The sequence below is a fragment of the Sinocyclocheilus grahami genome, unplaced genomic scaffold, assembly GCF_001515645.1.
Source record: "Sinocyclocheilus grahami isolate Dianchi unplaced genomic scaffold, SAMN03320097.WGS_v1.1 scaffold3.1, whole genome shotgun sequence".
In the NCBI taxonomy this organism is placed as follows: domain Eukaryota; kingdom Metazoa; phylum Chordata; class Actinopteri; order Cypriniformes; family Cyprinidae; genus Sinocyclocheilus; species Sinocyclocheilus grahami.
The window spans coordinates 7406065-7411271 of record NW_015505182.1 but is presented as its reverse complement, the minus strand read 5'-3'; positions in this window follow the sequence as shown (position 1 = coordinate 7411271).

Sequence of the window (5207 nt, the reverse complement as noted above, 5' to 3'; positions counted from 1 at the left end):
ATTTCTTTTTGAAAAAATATGTGCACATGTTTTTTAATTGTTTTGTCTCAAGGTTAAATACGATGCTTCAGAGATTCAGAGGACTGCACCATGTAGCCTACCATGGTATATTTGTGGAAGAGAAATATCAAATTAACTTTATCAGTGGCAACTGAGCTTATTTTAAAAATAATCAACAAAATCCTAGTTTCTTGTTAAAAAATATAAGTGAAAACTCATTATCTGTATTAAAGTATGTTCTGTATGACGTTCTCTAGGCATTCTGCAATAATTATCAACACTGAAACACAAGTTGTTTGTTTAGTGCCTGTTAAACAATTAAATGGTGATCATGCGCTCGTTCGGCTGTTGTTACAGTTGGCAAACCTTCCCTCAAAAGTGCTGCGCTCTGTTGATCAAACATTACCCAGCACAGCTTTCTGCTTTTTCAGAAAACACCTCTGCGTTGTTTCACTTCTGCTGCTTTTCTGCAGCCGTGTGGCATAAAAGCGCTTTTTGCAAATTGAAATAATGGTTAATAATCTGGATTGGTAACAGATGCAGCAGTCACTGCAGTGTCCCTGGTTCTCGGGACCACAGTGAAGAAAGAAAATATACATTTGCCCTGCATTGCAGCCACCTGACTGCTGTTCAACATTTACTGTACAACATGACACACTGTTTTGACAGAGAAGAGAATAAGAGGGAGGGAAACCTATATGCGTGTCGAGTGCATATAGCCATTTTCGTTGTTATCAGAGTTAATAATGCATGATGCACTTTTTGTTCTTGTGTCAATATTCCTGGTTTCTATGTCAAATTCTGAGAGCGTTTAATGGGCCATTCATTAGTTTCAGCAGATTAATAGTGCAGGTTTCCACTCAGCCAAGTTGGCTGGGACAGAAGTTGAGCTTTTTCCAAATTACACCTTTATGCTGTCATTTCTGTCAAAGAGTGCTGGATGAAAGATCACCTTGTTGGCTGTATAATTAGCAAAGAATTTGACCATAAATGGAAAATAAAACTCATTTAAGAAGGAAAGCATAGCAATTAAAGCTGCAGAAAGTTGTTAAAAATAGTTCAAGAGTCATTTAAATGTTTCCCTGAAGCTTTCCATAAGATACAGCTTTGATAATTATGATATGAGATTGTGATGACTGATGTATCCAGGGAAATGTGACTGTAGTCATCCCAATGTAATACTGGGCGTGTAAAGGCAGTAAAAGTGAGATTCGTGTTTGTGGCGTGCGTGTCTATTCACAGAAACTGCAACAAGATCAAAGCAATTCTTTTAAAGGGGTCATGAACTGCCTTTTAAAAAATTATTTTGTACTTTTCTCTGAGGTCTACCTATAATGTTATCAAGATTTTTACATCAAAAAACATCATAATTTAGAGGTAATAATCTATTTCCTCTGCGGCTTTGACCCCCCTCATGTGAACGCTCTGTTTGAATAGGCGTGGCGGATTGTAGACTCTGAAGTAAACACCCACTGCACTGACTGACTAATAGTTGTGTATGATTGACAGCCTACACCCTTCATAGATTGACGCTGCTGTGATTTAGGTTAAAAACGCATAAATACTCAGTACATATCAAACGATCTGAAATAACAGGCAAAGCAATAGTGACCACGTAATGAAAACACCTACTCACACTTGTGTTGCGACATGACTGTCAGATCTAATATAGTCGACACAGCATCATCTTTTAATTTGAATCTTTCTGAAAATCCTGCGTCGAATTGTGTCTTGTTTGTAATCGAATCCGCAGTAAAATGAATTGAACTGACGTGGTCTGGAACTTTATCAAACTTCATTAAGTTCATTCACTCTTTCCTAATGTTTGGATCAGAAGGAAGGCAATGAAAAGACTGTGTTTTTCCATAAGTTGGCACTGTACAGTGTCCTGTTGTCTTTGGAGCCATCTTTATGGTTTCATTTCTGTGTAGACATGTGTTGGCCTCTCTCCTTATTTACCCACTATGTGTGCGAATTGGTGGGCGGAGCTAAACAGGCAGTGATGTAGACGCAGGCGTTGATCCTTCTGCAAAGGCGGTGCTTTTCCACACTATTAGCCTACATCATAAAGTGGCGCATTCCACAAGCTGTCGTTTTGGCAGACTGGCTTCAATATAAGCTGTTTTTAGACTAACGAGTTTTGAGTTGAATGAATTGTATGAATTTGTACAACCTCACTCTGCTGTCAGCAATTGAGTGGTCAGTTTAGGGATGGAGCTTCATACTTTTTTGTATTGTAATAGTTTTTTATTTAAATATATTAATATTTAGGTTTCAGTTATTTATTTTTGGATGGTTGCAGTAAATAAATGAATAAATAAACTAGCTTTTAAGTATGTGCAAAAATCTTTTACTCTTTGTGATAATCTGACTTCTCTAACTGAATAGAAATAGCTTGTCGCTTTTGTTGAAAATATTCAAAGAATGCTAACACGGACATTGACAAAGATGCAAATGAAAATTCCTGTGTCAGGTTGTGCAAACCGAAAAATTTGCAATGTTAGGCCAGACCTGAGACCTCTGCTCACCCTTGTGGGTGTCACTGTGGAATGTCACTATGATAGCAGCGTCCTCGGTGGCCCAAATATCCCTCCTCTCTATCATTGTCTCTCCTCATCCTTGTCCTTCACTCTTTAGACCTCCTTTTCCCCCCATTGTTCGTGTCCTGTCCCTCCTCTTCACCCTCTCATGCCCCCTGTTGACCCCTCACCCCGGTCCCTCTGTCTCCACACTAACTGGTTCTTCAGTAGCTGCATTCTTGAAGTGGCCATGCATTCAGACAAGTCTCTCGGCCCTGATGGATGGCCTGTCGTAGTAATCTGGACGGGATAGAACAGTAAATTATTTATAATTTATTGATTCACCCCAATTCCGATATGTATATTTGCTTCCGGCTTCACTACTGTTCGGATACTCTTGCTTACTGCTCCACGCTTTGCTCCCTATTTATGTACTTTTCTCAGATTTTTCTAAGATTTTAACTTCAGCAGATCACTTCACTTTTTCACAGATACTATGAAAAAGAAGACTCTTTGCTTCCCACTGCCAGCAGCTTTATATTCGGAGACGAGAAAACACAGCTGCCTACATTCAATCAGACAAGAAAGAAAATGCTTCTTGTGGAATCTACTTGCTGCATGAACTGCCACAGACTTCTACAAAGGATTGCTGTTCTTGAAACAAAGTTACTTGCTGGACTTCCAAAACAGGTGGAACACACAGCAGACTGTCATCACGGACCCCTTCAGCATACAGCCGGTGAGTCCCATGAATCTATTGAATCTCAACAGTTTATACCAAGTGTAGAGGAACAAGCCGTGGTAAGAGCACCAAGTATGTGCTGACGCTCACATGCATTCTATATGTCAGAATTTATTTGTGCAAGAAATCTCCTACTGAGGTGTTTTCAGGAAAAATGCTGGGTTCTACAAAGTCAGCACAAACTTTGACAAGCGGTCATTTTTCCACAAAGGTGCTGTCGGTGAATGTCGAACATGGGTCCAACTGTGTTCATTTCAAGGGTCTGAGAATTGTTTGCAGATATTTTAGAGCATAACTCATGGATGGTCCAGAAAAATTCATGCCAAACCAATAAAGTTGACTGCAAAGCACAAATTGTGTTATATATTTACAATTTAACAAAAATAAGAATTGTAATTATAATTACCATAATATTCTGGTGGTCTGGATCCCCTCCCCCCAAAAAAAGTGTGCATGGACTGAGATTTGTTCACTACAACAAATCTCTCTTTTTCTCTCTGTTCACTTTTTTTATATTTTGACCTGTCTGAGTACAGTACATATGTACTTGTTATAATAATTTGTATGCCTCCATTATTTACAGCTGCATACAGTTCTTTTCTGAGCTTTGTAAACACTTCCAGTTATTTACCAGGAGTGACAGTCACATTCTACAATCAAATTTACATCTGAATAAATCAAAAAAGTGACAAACAAATTTTCCTGAAATCCACATTCGTACAAAGCCAAACTCAAACAAGTCCAGTGAACCAAATAGGCCAGCCTTTTTTTATTTATTTATTATAAAACAGATAACAACAGGAAATATAAAACAGAAAACAAGATAAATGATTGGTTACACAGCAAATGCACATTTGTTGTCATACATTTTTTATTATTTTCTTAATAATCATTTTATTTAAATTATTATTATTCATTATTATATCACTTTACCGACTTATTTTCAACATTGTTTTCTTTGAAGCAAATGAAGAAAGGCCTTAGTCTTATTACATTCATCACAAATAAATAATTGAATAAATACATACATAAATGCATGTCATTCAACACATCAAAATAAGTGTACTTCTATAAAGCATGGCAAAAGATTATTTAAAACAAATTATTTAAAACATTTTTAAAATTAAAGTAAAGCTGTTAATTTACACATTCATTTGCAAGTGTACTTAAATGTGTTAAACAGTTATGAAAGTGTACACTTCAAGTACACTTAAGCAGTCTTTTATTTCAATAATATATTATCTGTAATACATTTTATAAGAAAACTTTTACGATTTTAAGTACACTACAAATGTACATTTAGTACAATTAAGCACACTTCTTTTCACAAGGTTATCCAATTTTTTAATTAGTTTATTAATCAAAATTCAGGTGTTTATTTGAAATGTATGTGGGCTTACAGATGTTGGTAGCCATAGAAGTGACTTCTTTATTGTATACTCACAGAATGATAAGTTGGGGGATTCACATCCATGAATAAATGTGGTTGTCACTCCTAAAACTTTATAGCATGTTCATGGCCAACATGCATCAGGCAGAGAGACAGAAATAAAGACCTGCTGTCAGATGGAGATATGCGGAAAAGTCAGATCAGAGGCAGAAGTTTGTCCTAGAACAAACTGAGACAGAAAGGACAGATAAAGAAAGAGCAGGGTAATGAGGGATGAAAGGATTCATGCTTAGGAGTGTGTAAGAGAGGACAATAGGGGAAACGAAAGATAGAAAGAAAGTCAAGGTGAGTGTGTTATGCCCTGAAGAACAAAGAAGCAGAGAGAAGGAGAGTGTTGTGTTTGAGTGAGTGACCCCGGGCTCCACTGCAGGAAGTGCTGCGTGCCAGTTCCTGCTGCTCACCTCCATCAAACACTTAGAGAGCACCGGAGAGACGCTGGGTTTGCTGGGGACAGGAGACTCAGAGATCACAATTTTTACTGACAGGAATGAAGTGA